The sequence below is a fragment of the Pteropus alecto genome, unplaced genomic scaffold, assembly GCF_000325575.1.
Source record: "Pteropus alecto unplaced genomic scaffold, ASM32557v1 scaffold98, whole genome shotgun sequence".
Lineage (NCBI taxonomy): Eukaryota > Metazoa > Chordata > Mammalia > Chiroptera > Pteropodidae > Pteropus > Pteropus alecto.
The window spans coordinates 9,766,017-9,783,263 of NW_006443570.1; positions in this window are offsets into that span (position 1 = coordinate 9,766,017).

Consider the following 17,247-nt stretch of genomic DNA (forward strand, 5'->3'; position numbering starts at 1 on the left):
TTTATAGATATTTCTCATTCTTTTTAAGAGCACTTGCATGTTTTCAAAATTAGCATGTATTTATCAAGTACCTACTATGGGCTGAGTTCTGCAGAAAATGCAAAGGATTTTAAGACAATCTCTGCCCTACAAAAATGTACAACTTGATTGGGTAAAAGGATATAAATAACTAGTACATTAAGTGCCAAATATCTATAGAACTAAACTTCTTGCTCACTGATGGTCATTATGGCATGCACTTTGAGGCTTGTTTTTGCCTCTGATTTTACTTCTGTTGTTTTTTGCTTTGGCCTTACTTTTTTTTGTTTTCTTTTTAAACACATGAAGACATGTTTATATAATCGGTTTATTTTTTACAGTCACCCTAAGAAGTTCTATTAGCATCTCCATTTCACAAATAAGAAAACTGAAGCTCAAAGAAGCTAAGTAACTTTCCCAGGTCCCAGCTAGGATTTGAAACCAGGTTTCCCTAACTTCAGCCACCACAGTGCCTCTTCTTTCTTCTCCCTTTTAAGTTCCTGCTACTTTATCAAATGCAAAAATTACCTCTGAAATGAGAACAGAGAAAGAATAAATGAATAACGCCCATCTTTGTTTCCTGTTTCATCCTCTCTACACATGCCCAGTGAATAATAAAATCGTATGTGGGGAATGAGAACAGGTTCTCCTCTGCTGCTGTCCAGGTTGGACCTGTTAAAAGTTTCTCTCCTTCCTTCCCCTTAAGCTAAGAACAGAATTCACCACATAATTTACAGAGCCCTATGCAAAACAAAAATATGGGGTCCCTTGTTCAAAAATTATTAATTTCAACAGGTGAGAGCAGACCATTAAATGAAGCACAAGGCCCTTCTAGGCATGGGAGAGGTGGGGGTTTCAACCACACTGATTCTACACCCACGAAGCATGGCTAAGAGTTTTTTTTTTCCTAACCTCAGTCTCTGCCCTTGCAGATTCACAGCCCTGCTCTGATGAAGAAGGCTGCTCGGAAGTCTTCCTCCCCACCGACAGTGACTACGACTCCAGTGACGCCCTGAGCCCCCGAGACCTGGACCTGGTCTACCTGTCGTCGCATGACATAGCCCAGCAGACGCTAAGCGGCCTAAGCGGCAGCGCCCCCGACGTCCTGCAGATACACGACGTGAAGACTCCGTTGGTCCTTGGTCAGGACCCCCAGGGCCGGGTTCCGAGACCAGATACGGACCATTCATGCGCCGAATTACTCCACGGTCTCACCCTCACGGGCTTGGTACCCAAGAACCACGCCAAGATGGCGCCGGGCGCGCGGCCGCCGCTGGGCTTCCTGGGAAAGCGGAAGCCGGCCAAGCACCAGCATTACGGCGGCTTCAGCCGCCACCACCGCTGGCTGCGCATGCACAGCGAGACGCAGTCACTGTCGCTGTCGCTGTCTGAGGGGGTTTACACGCAGCACCTGTCCCGGGCCTGTGATCTGGCCCAGCATCCCGGGGAGGCCGAGCAGCTCAGACCTGCCCCCGATGGGCCCCGGGGCCTGGTTCTGGCCCACGCCGCGAGCCTTCCTGAGGAGCGGAAGAGCAGCCTCCAGGACCCAAGGCCTTCACACCGCATCTACGTGGAGCCTTACCCTGAGGCCCTGGTGGACGCAAAGCCCTGGGTGGGTTTGAGCCCGCCCCCTGAAGGCCATTCCGGCCTGCCCACTCCCACCCACCGAGAGATGAGTCCCGAGAGTGCTACCGCATCCCCGGTTTCAGAAATACTCAGCAGCTTGCTTTAGGGAGGCCGACAACTGGCTGTCCACTGTTTCACTGCAAGTCCCTGTATTTTCTGTCACCTAGCTTTCCCGCACCAGATCCCTATCCATTTTCAAAAGGTTTGAATGTTAAAAATCCATAGTTTATAGGTTCAAGGCTCTCTTTTTGTAAGAGTAGAGTTAGGGTAGAGGAGAGAGTTGCCAGTGCCCTTCCCGGTTCAGCCTACAAAGGGCGTAGAGGAGTTTTTGTGTCAACGTGGAGTCCTGGACATAACAATTCAAACATGCCACCCTGTTGGTGGCACCTGTCCCTGTACTGAGGTAGGGCAGCCCAAGGAGCCAACCCCTAGTTTTGCAGCTGGCTTTGTAATCTGACTCCTGGATTTAGGGCTTTTTCATGAATTTGTAGTTGTCAGGAGGAGTTCTACAGGTGAAAATAAGATTAGCGTTGTCTTACTCTCCATTCCAAACCTTTAGAAGAATTTGGGTAAAAGAAGCTCAGGTGTGTCTCTAGGGCACAGTGTCAAGGGGACTTGTCCTGGGTACCTTGTCAGCTAAACCAAGTCATTCCAAAGTGCAGGGTTCTCAGGGGCTCACCAAATCCAATTTATCCATCAGCACTGATCTGATTAAAGAGGCCTTGGACAGGCCTTTTCTTCACTTAGGGCTGTGTGGGAGTAGAGTAGAGGGTGCTTCTACTCTAGCTCTGTCTTGCGAAGGTAGAATAGGGCAGGAAGCAATCTTTCCTGCACGTTCAACTCATTCGAGCATGAAAATGGGCCATATATTATTCCACAGTGCAAGGAAACAGCTGAGTTAAGTGAAAGTCTGGAGTACGGACAAGACAAGGGGAGGGAGAAAGATGAGCAAAAATGAAGTTCCTTTACAGTCCTAAAATAAGTCCATGGAGCTGTGTCTCTGAAAATGATAATGAATCTGCTCCAGATTTCTTAGGTGATGGAATTGTCATTGAACAAGCAACTGCCCTTCGGATATGGCCAGGCAATGATGGAGTCCTTACAGACACACAGGAACATCTCACCCCCATATCACAGGTCACAGGACAGACTGTCCAAGCCTTAGGTTGCAGCCGTCCCCTTTTTAAGCCATCCCCTCCAAAGTCAGTTTTACTCTAGAAATCATCCGGCCCATTGGCCTCAGGGAAAATCTTTCTTATAGAAGGCCCTGCCAGTGGTTCTGAGGCTGTGCTCAAAGACACCTGAAAATCCTGCTTTGGTCTCATTGCCTCCCACCTGCCTTTCTCACAAAAGAGAAACCCAAATCAAAAGAGAAATTTCACTGCATATTCAAAAAAACATGAACCTTCACTCATTTCTTGGAGCCAAGACCCATTCAGTTCACTGATAGTCTAAATGGTCCTTTTCTGCTTCATAGGCATGTTGGTTAAATATTGCTCTTTATGGCCTTACTCCTATCCTCACAGTTCTACCATTCGTCCTCACGGGAGTTCATACAAAGTCCCCTGTTCACAATGTTATTCCGATCCCTTCCATTTTTAAAACATTTGATTTAAACATAAATAATTACCCTGGCGGAAAGGTACAGATTTGGCCCATGGCCTATGGTCATTAGAAAACTAAAGCCCAGAGCTCAGTCTTTATTTTTTTAAGAGATTTTATACTCAATGAACCTCCTAAAAAATCTTGATCAGAATCATTGCAGCTCCTTTTCCATCGCCTGGGAGGATTTTAAATGGCAGTTTTCTTGTGAGTGAATTCTGTGTATAGAGTGTTAGAGCTAGAAGGGACCATAAAATTAGTCTAAGTCCTTGCATTTACAGATAAGGCAATTAAGGCTCAGAGAGGTTAAGTGACTTGCTCAAGGTCAAAGAGCTAGTTTAGTCTCAGAGTTAGGGTCAGAACCCAGAACCATTCTCTTTATAGCAGGCTCTCCCATTGGGAATTGGGAATTGGGAATTGTCTATAGGCTACTTACCTAGTTTGCAGATCATCTATCTACTTCTAATTCCAAATTCAATTCTTTTTCTCAATCTTCACCTAACGGATTTTCAATATCACAAAGCTCCTTGCTGATAGTACAAATTTCATATAATAGACATCTAAGCTAAGTTAATTAATTAAAAAGAAAATTTGGATGAAATGTCATTTAAAATTATATACCACATGTCTCTTCTTTAATAACAAAAATGACAGAGTCATCTGCAGTCAGTCCTACTTATCTCTAATAATAAGACATTGCATATGTTGAATAAGTGTGAGATGAGATGCTGGAATGGTCAGAAACGAAGAAACCAAATAATTCTCTGATAATGACCTTTCTGGTGGCATGGAAGGAAGTTTGTGACTGTGAATTAGATGGGAAGCATTTGATAGGCAGCAAAAGCAGAGACCGACCCACCTTAGATCCCCTCATTTGGTCAGCAGGTTCTGGCATGCTGGACCAGATAATGACTCATGAAGTAAAATTGCATTAAATCCAAACTTACTAATTTATATTGAGACATGGGGTTATTTATTCACCTTCAATGTGGAAAACAGATGCATGTTCATGAAATGAATCATGCACATTAGATTTCAATGGGCATACTTAATCATCCTGAAAATGTATTTTCCTAATAATATTCCTATATAAAAGTAGATGTTATATCCTCAATAATTCGCTATTTGTTCAAGTAGGTTACCTCTACCAGTACCAACACATCGCAACATCTCGTGAGCCTAGTTTAAATTAATACATATTTGTAAGAGACAATTATGTTCTCTCATTCACAGTTCTTTATTCATTTGGCCAGTCTTCTCATTATAGAAACTTTACGGTGTATTTTTTCTGTTTGTTTTGTTTTGTTTTGTCTTATTGGTTTGGTTTGGTTTAGGATATGATGGGTTTTTGTCTTTTATTCTTTTTAGCCCAACCCAGGAGTCTCTGGATGAAATTTGCCAATCCCAGGTCTTCTTTTCCATGGTTTCCTAACATGCTTAATTTTCACCTATGTTATTCAGCTTTTGTCATTTGTTCCAGGTCCCATAGAGAACAAAATAATCAAGTATAAAACACATTCCCAGGCCACAAGAAGCTCACAATCTGATGTGAGTGTAGCCATCATTACCATACATCTTTTCATGAATATCTTAGAAGGGCCAGGAGCCTGTCTCCTCAGCTAGGCCAACAGAGTACATGTTGGGCCAGGCATCTTCAATTTCACACTTGCTGTCTATACAAAAGGGAGGACAGCCTGGAAAATACAAGTCACTGATATATATGCTTGCAACCATTTACAAAGCTATCACATCCTCTTAATTGGCGAGAGTACTTAGGAGACAGTAATTAAAAACATTTACTCTAGGGAGTGGACATCTTTAGAAGTGAATACTTAAAGATGAGACCCATTCTGTTTTAAAAACATTCAGTAATGCTCAAAGCAATAATTACACTGGAGAAAATGGTTCCATTTGGTTTGAAAGTTGAAGCCAGTTAGTAATAATATTACTCCAGCCCCCATTTCTGAAGGATCCCAAAGCACTTTATGAAAAGCAATGACTGAAGCCTTGTTGTACTCCCCTAAAAAGACCTTGTCCAGGAGCCACCTGGCAAACATCAACCCAATCCTTGCCAGGAGATCATGCCAGACAAGTGGAAAAGAGGACTGGCCTCTCATTCATTGTTATCCTGCCACGCAAACGTGCACCCCAGTGATCACTGAGCCCTTCACTTGAAGACAATTTTAGGCAAGGGGACACACTGGAAAAACCCAAGTCCTCGGCATCCTCTTGTTCTTCATGCTCCACCCAAGATGTACTCACTTTCTCTTGGAGAACTATCAGCTCAAGTCATTAAGGGGTCCGCAGTGCATGTAAGTTCCCTAGCTATGTCAACAACACACAGAACTCACTAGATTCTTAAAGTTGTTACTTGTTGGAAAGATGATGCCATTACTCTACAGCTCTCTCAACTTTGTATTAGCAGAGTATGCATCTCTTGGTGTATTTGTTTATTGAACTATAACATACCAGTTAGAGAGGGTAGTAATAGATTAACAAGAGAACACTCTTGGAGAATTGAAAGTGCTATATTTTTCACTTTATAAAGTCTAAATATTTTTCCAGATGATTCAATATAGCAAATCTGAACTTTTTTTCCTGGTCATACCTTTAAGGAAATTTTTAAAGGAATTATTTGGAAAGCAATGATACCTCCTCACAGGTAGCAGGGTGAACAAGGAAAAAACTTGTTTCTTTGCAGGTCACCTCTCACAAGATGTTCAAACACATGGCTCATGACTGTTAAGCTAAACTTCAATGCGGCCTTACAAACAACAAGGGTAGTGTATTTGAAACTATGTTGTACAGTTTGGAAACTTATTCTAAGATCTTAATTCAGAGTTTTTCTGAGGTGTTGAACTTTGCCATTAGCAAAAAGTATTTTTAGAAAAATCCATTGACTGTTTATGAAGCTCTGATTTTGCCATATTTTGGGTCTCTGGTTTTTCCACCACATCTGCACACAGTAGTTGTATCTGGGTTTTTTTTTTTTCAATAATTTCTTCTATTTCCATTAATAATGAAATTGTAAAATGGTTATTTAAAAAGACAGTTGGTTTTGTTTAACAGCCAGATAGGTAGACTGTGAAAAATATTCTATTTTGATAAAGGCAGTAGGTTTGTTGTTTTTTTAAATATTATCATAGATTCTTTTCCCTCCAGATATATATACATTTTTAATTTTAGCAAAAGCCTATATTTAACGTAGTGGCAAATGTTATGAAGTTGTCAGTTAATGCTCTTTGCTCCTCTTCCTTCAGTCCGCAACATGAAAGTCTGAGTATGCTTTCACAGTAACCACCATCCAACAGCTGATTTATAAAAACCAAGTTTGCAAATTATTGTGTTAAGTCACTCTGAGTTTCTGTGTTGCTTCTTGCTGTGTAACAAACCAGATGTTTGGGGATTTCCCATGAATGTGGTCACAAGCGTCAATTTAATGTTTGTGATGGAAAAAGAATTAAAGACGTGTGTGTGTTTGCGTGTGTGTAGTGGGGGAGGGGCATCTCATAGAAAAAGTAATTTAAGTAACATTCTATTAGTCAATGTTTAATTGCTTCCTGCCTAACGTGTATATGGCTGATTATTGGTTATTCGTTCAGAATTTATTGTATCTTGTTGCTATGTATGCAAATGAGCGTATATAAAAGTTTAGACTTTGGTATGTTATCTGCACAATTTTGTGTGCTTTAAACCTCTGTAAATGTACAGATGAGTCACGTATGGTGTGTTAAATGTGACTTTCAATCTTGGAACAATAATATTTTGTAGTATGTACTTTTGCAAACTATTTGAAAATTTTAAAAAGATATATTGGAAATGGCCAGTATTCTCAATCAAAAACAACGCTAGTGAAATGCATGTCACTTCAACCTACCAATTTATAACAAGAGTATAACAAGAGGTCAGAGGCTAACAAGAGTTAAGATAATTTTTGTAATGTCAAGTATTTTTGATAATTTCCTACCCACTTAATTGTTTTCAAAAAAAAATGTCAACAGAAGAAATCTTCACTATCAGAGGGAATGACTGTTTCATAAGCATTAACTAATATGAATATACTTTATATCTAACCTGATGTTGAAATCTAGTTCGAGGGTGAAGAAGTCAAAAATATATTTGATTCTTCATAAGATCTTTTGCTATTTAAAAGACAGTTTCCAAGCCCTTTGTGTTCAGTACAAAGAAATGTCAATTAAATAATAAACTAATAGAATTGTCAGTATTTGGCTTATCTGATGGTTTTTCCAGTTCCCAATAGAGACATTTTTCAGCATGAGCTTTTAAAATTTCTCACTGAAACTTTGGAAGAATTACTACTTGGGGCATTGTTTTGACAATTATCAGAAAAGTCTGACCAATTGACCCTTGATTGATCAATAGCATTTGGATTCTTTCTCTTGCATAATTGGTCATTGCGAAGTATTGAAAATAAAGCAGCAGGCTGCCATTGCAAATACTCTCAGTAAGCTGCACCCAAGAACTTGGACATCTTAACCTTGCTCCTTCCTTCGCTGCATGCATGTTTAAGCGGCTGCAGTGCATTTCTGCATGTGCTGTACTATCTCTATTTCTCTATCCTTTTATTTCAAACTCACAAAGCTCTTCCCTTACCTTTGCTCCCTCTGGTTAAGAAATGAGATTTCTTCTGTGTTTGAGAACACTACAAAGAGATTATTACTTCAACCCAAGAACCTGCACAAAGTTTCTCTTGAATTTCCAAGGGCAGGAAATATGCTGCTTCAGACCATGTATTTGTCTTATGCCATTTTACAGAATTCTTTTAAATAAACACACACACACACACCACCACCACCACCCCACAAATTCATCTCTTTATTGGCATGTTTGTAATCAGCTTTCCTGACATTCTCAGAGGGCTGTTTTTTTTGTCCTGGCCAAATGCGCTGTTTTCCTTATGTAAATTGTCATCTTTCTAGGTAAACTATTACTTTCTTTTCCTAATTTTGTCTTCAAATAAAAGTTTACCTTCTTTTTCAAACCAAACAGATAACATTGCTCTTTAATATCCCCTTCCTTCTATGAACACTCCTGGGGAGGTATTGGGGGAGGGAGAGAATGGGTTATAGAGTAAGCGGAGGCCTTTCAATTTCAAGCTGCTGAGTGAGAAGTATGCCTTCATTGAATGCTTAGTCCTTAATAAGTTATCCCAAGTGATACTCAGTATTTCCATCTGCCAACAAGAAATAATTTCTTCTTCTTTTAATAGTAATTTTAAAAATCATGTCAGGAAATTGGGCAAATTTAAACCAGGAGTTCCTTATCGATTTATAGTGACTATCAGACAGAAAAAAAAACTTATAAGGAAATTCTCTCGCCCAGTTTCATCTGTCAAATAAGTTAGACCTTTGTAATGATTTCTTGAATGTGAAAAATGTATTTTCAGAGAGCATATGGTATTCTCATATTTGCATCATATTTCTTGTTTTGTCAATAATAATAATAATGATGATGCCTGTTCTGTCAATCATTGCATTAAGCTATAGGCCACAGAAGGGACTGGTATTAGATACAGGTTAAAGGAAGTTAGGAACTAGGTGTACACTAAACTATATCAGATGCTCTAAGTCAAAAGAATCTGCCTGTTGGTTTTGTGTGTGTGTGTGTGTGTGTGTGTGTGTGTGTGTGTGTGTGTGGCCATTATCTTCCCAAAACATTTCATAGCTCCTGGCACAGATACCAGTTAAATGGGTGATAAACTAATGAAGAGATCACTTCAAATCAAGTTAGTTCCCATAAATTGCTTAACTTCTCCATAAAGAAGTAGATTCAAAGGCCTTTCCAAATGCCCACCAGTCTGAGGCTTTCTAAAATAGCTCAGACGAAGCTCAGTTTGTCCCTTCAGGGTACCTTGAGGATTTCTTTAGGACTTCCTGAGAAGTTCCACCACCCACCCCATACACCATTCTCAGAATTATTTGATTGAGGTCAGCCCCCAGAAGGAAGCAAAGAGCCTAGGGATAAGTCTGCTCTTTCTTATTGTGCAGGATGCATTTCCAGAGAGCCAACAGTTATCTGAATGTCAGGATAGCATGCCCAGTGGTTGAGCACCATGGAGATTGATATGCAAATCACCTATCCCAGCTGTACCCAGAAAACCTTCAAAAATCTTGTCCCAGTACCCAATAAGGCCACTTTTATGCACATCATTTTCTCCATTAAGCTTTTAATAACTGCAATCTCCTATGTGTTTATAAAACACTTTCACAAGCACCATCTTATTTGAACTTGACAAACAGCCCTATGATCAGAACAAGAACTTAGCTCTGTTTCACAGATCAGGAGCTTAAGGATCAATAAAATGAATTCTAGGACCCAGGACTCCTGACTTTCCAGGGTGCCATGTGCCATTGACTTAGGTTCTTAAAATAGAAAAACAATGCCCAAATTAACCGATAGTAGCTCTCTTTTTGTAACAGAAACACTGCATAGAAAGATATGCAAGGCACATTTAAATATAACAATGGATAATGACCACAAATGAAGCCAAACAAGACAACAAATCACACAGACCCTTTCTTGTGAAGCCCATGTTCTAGCTCAGGGTCAGGTGCTCTGTGATGGCAAATGAGACACTTTTCCTCTCTTAACTTCCAGATGAAGACATCATCAAATGCGCAGAATCTTTTCCATCTTTGAAATTCTATGGTCTAGAATACTTTCCTTGAGTACCTATGAGGGAGGAATAGGGATTCTTCTCAATGCGTTTCTGTTTTGTAGAAATGTTTTGTGCTGTCATTGCTCTTATAGGGTAGGGTAGGTGGTAGAAGATAAGTAAGAGATGACATTGAGTCTATAGTCACTAAAGGAGAGTGAAGAAAAAAAGTAACTGACAAATCCATTTTCAACCTTTCTTCCCAATATTCTGCCCCCATCCTCCCAAAATTTCTCCTTCTGCCTCACTATCTCTCAGAAAACAGTTCTTTTTATTGTAGTTCCCCGATTTCTGGATGTCCATGCCTTTGTGGAATCCCAGTGGATGGGATCTGGAATATCTCTTGGACCTTCCTTGGCATACTAACTTGGTGTCGGTTTCACCCACCTGCTGTTCTCTTAGGTCCTGCCCAATCACTACCCTGAGATCCCTTTCCCAGAGTGTTCTGAAAAGGGTCGAAACATTGTACAATTCCAGAGAGCACTACTATTGTGGAACGTGCTCCATTGGCCATTTCCAAAAATCTAGATATTAAGCAAGCAGGTAGGCCCTTTGCCACACAGCAAGATTTCAATGGGCATTTCCTTTGGGGTGGAGGGAGGATGAGAGATTGGTATGGGAGTGAGCGCATGGGTCTCCTTTTATGTAGCATGTTTATCATACTACAGTGGGGCCTGCTTTGAAGCACGATATTGGATGCACCTTTGACTCTTCCAAGTTTGGAGCAACTTGAGCATCAGCTTGCACCTTACATAGGCCATTCTGGCTTGGCTGGAGCCAAGAGCCAGGCATTGTTCTCCCTCTGCCCTCAGTGAAGTCTGTGAAGTCAGGACAGCATCATTCTCTGACAAACATTCAGTACATTTCCTCAGGTCCCAGGAGGCCTGATATTGAAATGTTTTCCTCCCCATAGTTATATTTTCCTTGGTTGAAAAAGTTTTGTTTTGGAAGTTGCTACCCTGTCGAGGTAATGAGTCAGTTTGGGAGGCCAGGGCAGAGGGGAAAATGCACATCATTGGCAGAGGCCAGAAGGATGGGGGTGAGAGAAAATGGGAGATTCCGGGTGGGAGAGAGAAGACCACACCCACTGTCCCTTCCTGGCCCTTCAGGAAGAACACAGCCTCTCCCTCCTTGTCAGCTGGGGTCTTCTTCTTCTCCAGGGTCAGGGACCAAGCCCCACTGCTGCCTTAGGGCTTATTCCCAGGAAAGGATAGGTAGACTGGAAAGGGGCTGACATTATGGCTCATATTTTGAGTGCCATTTAATCTTCTACTTTCTACTTTCTGTGAAAGTCGATAGCATTACCATTTACCTTTTACAGATTGGGAAACTGAGGCTCAAAGGAAAGGAAATCACATGCCCAATATCATATAACCAGCAAGTGGCAGAGCTGAGATTGGAATTCAAGGAGTCCCATACCCATTAGACCATGTGGTCTCTCCACAAGACTCATTCATTCAGGTGATTCAGGGGAGGCATAGGAAGACTCGGTTGGAGAGACAGCTGAAATTATCTGACTTGGACTGGGGGAGTATTATTGGCAGAGGAAAAAGAGGAGGTTTATAGATTTGAGCCACCCACTCTTCTCCTATCCTCTCCTCCCCTCAATTTTCCCACCTCATCATTTTCTTCACATAGAGAGAAAAGTCTTAGAGATACAAAAACACACATAGATGCACCAACACACTCATATCCACCCCCCACAACACACACGCACGCACACACACACACACACACACACACAACACAGACACACACGTCTGTCCACATAAGCACAGAGGCACACACATCTGGAGGTAAATCTCAGGATTCAAGGGTTGGCCTCACGCCAGCTCTGAGCCCCAAGTAGCCCACTGAGGAGCCCTGGTCTGCCTCACTTTGGGAGGTCAAATCAATGAAAGGGCCCTGGTAGTTTAAAAAAGAGAAAGGGAGAAAAAAAGAACACCAGCACCTCTCATGATGGGAGGTCAGAGCGAATGAAACCAGGAGGAGGGGTAGCAGTATAGGAGCTGGGGCTAGAGCATGGGGGTGGGGAGCCTGGTGCTGGCAGCTGAATTCCTACCCTGGCCCAGCTCCAAAAGATTAAAATAGAGCTCTTAGAGTGTCCCCTCCACAGACCAGCCTGCCAGGGGCCAGACAATACATGGGTTTGTGCTCCAGCACAGGCCTCCAGAGAGGTGATGTTTTTACCCGGACAGCTAAAGGCACAGAGGCAGGTCTAAGTAATTCCAAGGCTCCTTTGGCCCACAGTCCCAGAACAGGCCACAGCAGAGGGAGAGCTGCCGGCTGCTAGGACGCACACAGATCTGCTCTTTTCTCCTCTCACCCCAGGGCAGGCCACTGGACTCACACTTCATTTTATCTACCCCCAAAACACCCAATTGGCAGGGCTATGTGGTACGAAGGCTTAGCAAATTTGTTATACTTTAATTTGGAAAAAAAAAAAAAAATCTCAGTATGCCTGTAAACAGGCAGCTTTACTAATGGGGAATGGACAAGGCGTCTCTTGGGGTTATCTGAAATACTCAGATGAGTACAGACACCTCATTTTCCCTACCCAAAGAACACAGCTTCCCCAGAAGGAAGCCCCACTGGCCACTTGAGGTTACATCTGCTTCCTTGGAATTCTTGAGGATTTCAGGCAGCTGGGACTCAAGTCCAATATCTCAGACCACTTGCTAATACAGAAGGATGAAGACGAGTACGCATCTGCTAAGCACACAGGCTCTAGGGTTTGCCAGACACAAGTTCTAATCCCGACTCTGACACTAACTAGTTTCTTGAATGTTGGAAAATTATTTAAACTTTCTGGGACATGGGTTCTTTATCTCTAATAATACAAACCAATGGTCATTAAGGGTTAAATGAGAAAATGCATAGAAAGTGGTCAAATCAATGCCTGGCATGTATATAGCAAATGTTAGCCAAAAAAAAAAAAAAAAATTTTTTTCTCCTACAAGGTCTCCCATAACTAGGATGAAAATATAATGTAACATCTAAACTGGAACACTTTCAATAACTGGACAAACCTTGGAGACACTGGCTTACCAGGGACTGTCCCTAGAAAACTGAGACAATGACCCCCCTTTCTATAACTTTCTGAAGGATCCCTACATAACATGCCCTCAAGATAATCCCTTTAAATATGGCTCTAAAGTTTACTCTATATCATGAAGACCATTGGAAGTCGCAGTTTTTATGGTATACCATGATGTCCATTATAAATTTTCAATTTAAAATATCATATTATTATATTTTTAAAAATCATAGGATCGCAGGAAAGTGGTAAGTCATTTAAATGGAGGACAGAAAATTAATAAAATTCTGCCTTTTTAATTTTTTCATTTCTGCTAATTGGGAAAAGTAACTATTATTCAATTTTAATGAAAAAACACCCTGCTTCCACTTCACAGAACATCAATATTCCATAAAAGCAAAGTTTTAGAATCGCAACCTTAAAAAATCAAGAATAACCCCCCAGGGTGTGAGGGATGAAGGGCAACTTTCTTGCGCATGACATCTTTTCTTTAAATAGTTGTAGCCATTCAGGGATAAAGATCAAGGTGTAGGAGGCCTCAGTTCCTCACGAAGTATACCTTTCCATAGTTTCCTCACAGCATGGCAGCTGGCTTCCCCCAGAGAGAGTGATCCCAGAGAGAGCGAGGCCATGCAATGTATCCAAGATTGAGGACACTGGACTTTCCGTTTTAAAACCAAGAAAGTCCCAGCATACCATTGAATTGGTTGCCTTAGTGAAAGAACAAAACACCTGTGAAGTATCATGGGTACTCAGCACAGGACTGCAGCCAACAGCTTCAGTCTATCAGAAAGAATCTTTACATCCAACACTAAAACCAGACCACACTCCAAAAGAAAGTAGTTCTGGTAAGCCAAGTGACATCTAGGTCCTCAAATGCAGAAAATGCTTGAGCAGCTTTTTGTTTGTGGCTATTTTAAAGTACAGTCTTGATTGTAAGACTCTGGTATTTTCCATTCAACCCAGTCAGCCCTTGTCTAGGTTTTGGATGCCATTAGGATCTGTCCTCTTGGGTCTCTGGAAGACCCCTCCAGTACAAGGTGTTGGTGGACTCTCAATGACTTTATGTGTTTGTTTGTTGTTTGTTAAAAAGAACAACATTTTCCTCTGGACTGTTTTGAATAAATTTAAACAACATATAGGGAGTTGTATGGCTTACAATGTGAGCTCTCTATTAATTCTCACAACCTGTAAGGTGGGCACTGAGATGGTGGCCATTTTTCTTATGAAGATATCAACTCTAAGAGAATATAGCTAGTAGGTAGAGAACCAGGAAATTCAGACCCAGATCTAACTTTAAATCCTATGCTCTCTCTACTATATCACACCTCAGTATTGTAATTCATTGATTTTATTTAACATGGAATGGTATTTAGACATGGTTACTCCTTGCATTTCAGCTGAGTCACTTAGAACACATGCAGACACACACATTTATACATACTTATACACTCACCAACAACACATAGACCAACTTCAAAACCGGGCCCATATAAATTAGCTCACCCTACACCTCCCCCGAAACAGTGAATAGATGCATTCTCTTGGGTTTTACTTCAGTCATATTGCCACTTTGGGAAATCAGTTTCTGCATGAACCAAATAAAATAATAGCTTAGAAAGTTGGTTTAAGGGAGAGAGAACAGTACATTATTTATTACACCATTAACCAGAATAAAAGAATGTAAAACATTCTACCGAGTAAAACCAAAATCCCACTTTGGAAAATCTATCTGGTAGAGATAAAAGCACCAATAGATAAGGATATTTGTACAAGATGCTTTATTGCAGCTTTGCTGGTTGTGGCACGACTAAATGGAAACAACCTGAGTACCCACAAATAGAGGAATAGTTGGAGAAATTATGCTGTACCTATACTAATATTATAAAAGAATGAGTAACGGCCATTAATATTGACCTGGAAAAATCCATGATAGATTGAGAAAGAAGGGAGAAAAGAAGAAAGGGAGAGAGGGGAGGGAGAGTAAGAGAGTAAAATGTATTTTATTATTCAGCCTAGTATAAGTAATTTTTTAAAATCCTATTCATGCATATGTATGTTGTATATATACACATAGAAATAAATATGGACAGAAACTTAAGCTGTAACTTAGGGGTTTGGACTAGAAGAGGGAAGGGAGATATTATTAGCATTTTTTGCACACCTCTGGATTATTCGATTTGATAAAAAGAGAGCATATTATTTTTTGCAGTTTAAAACAATAATAAATTAAATCCATTTTAAAATAAATTAAGAGCAGAATTTTACCAAGTCTGATTTGAGCAAAGAAAACTCAGATTCCTCCCCCTATGTCTTTGAGTTCATCCAAATGCAGTCCCTTAACTGGCCCCAGACACTGACATCTGTGTGGAACGACTCCATTCTTTACCACCTACATTGGTTTTTCAAATGGCCACCTCCACTGGATGTTAAGACTTCAGTTGAGACGAATCCTCTCCACCTCCACATCTCCCTCCACCCACTCATACCCAAAAAAGACTTTAGTCTCTGCTAAAAAAGCCAGAATTAATCCTTTCCACCCCAATTATTCTGCCAATATATCATTTTCCCCACTCTTTTCTCCCTAACCTCCAGATGGTGGACTCTAGAAATGGGTGACTGTGGGAGGCAGTGGAATCTTCCTTTCTAAAGGTCTTTACCAAGAGAGAGAGAGCCACATCTGTGCAGGATGGCTTAGATTTAAGTGTAATTAGAACGAGTTAGTTATGGGTGGTGTGCCATTTGGGGGAATGCTGATTACATGCAGAGACCAATGAGAGAGAGAGAGAGGAAATCAGGAGCCCTGATGGCAGAGCAAATATATACAGATGAAATGACTTGGTAGCCTGAAGAAGCAACAGTTAATCAAATACTCGTGTATACAACTCCTAGATTAGATTTTTGAACAATATAAATCTAGGAAAGGTAGCTGACACTAGATAATAGCTCATGATTCAGAATGATCTTGACCAGCAGATGTCATTTGATAGAGATTAATGTTCCACATTTAGGTTAAGAAAATCCAAGAACAAAATGGGAGAATCTTAGCTGGGCAAAGGATTGTTTTAAAAAGTTAATTTAGGCATTTGATTTAATAAGCTCAAATTAAGCAAAAGTACAAAAAGCTGTTAAAAAAAAAAAAAGACCAAAAAATAAAGTAAACTAATGTAGTCTCCAGGTATTTTAATACAAATAAGTCCATCCATCTCGTCATTCACTTATTCATTCTTTCAATAGCAATCATTAACTGAATACCTACTATGTGCCAAGCACTGTACTAAGCATGAGTTAATGAGCTCTAACAATAACATAGTCTTCTATATTCATATTTTTAGTTTTATGCTCAATCCAAGGTACCATGTATCAGCCTCATTGCCACACTTTACAAGGATAGTAGGGGAATATACACCAAGTCACACATGGCATAGTCAAAGGAATTGAGGATATTCAGCCAGAGATGTTAAGATATGATAGCCACAGTCAAATATCTGGAGGGATACTGTAATAAATAAATACTTATTTTCTGTAGTATCATTTAGGAGAAGTATGACTATAGGAGTTTTAAAATATGACCACAAATTCTCTTATACACTTCTCTTCAAAAGTTGGAGGCTAATTTCTCTCACCTTGAATGTTGGCTGCATTTAGTGACTCACTTCTAATAGAATATGGCAGAAGTAACAATGTGTGACTTCCACGACTAGGTCATAAAATGCATTGCGGATTCTACCTTGCTCTCTCTCTCTTGGGTCACCTGCTCTGTAAGAAGCCAGTTGCCATGCCATGAGGACACTCAAACAGCCCTATGGAGAGGTCTACCTGGTGAGGAATGCAGTCCTCCTACCAACAACCAGCAGTGAACTGAGGCCTTCTGCCAACAGTCATGTGAGTGAGCTATGTTGCAAACAAACCTTGCAACAGCCAGCCAAAGTTCAGATGATGCAGCCTTGAACACAGACTTGACTACAACTTAATGAAATGCTCTGAGCCAGAACCACTCAGTGGAACTGCTCTTGGATTCTTGACCCTCAGAAACTCTTAGATATAATAAATGTTCGTTATCTTTAAGCTGCTAAATTTTGAAGTAATTTGTTATGCAGCAATAGATAACTAATATAATGACCGAAAGATGGATACAGCAAGGAGACTAATGTAATCATAACAGAAAAAAAATCAAATTATCAGAGTAGTCTAACAGTAGAATGAATTGTGCCATGCAAAACTGGAGCAGTGAGTTCCCTGTGCTCAACCAGAAGGATGGACCACTACTTCTCAGGTATACTATAAA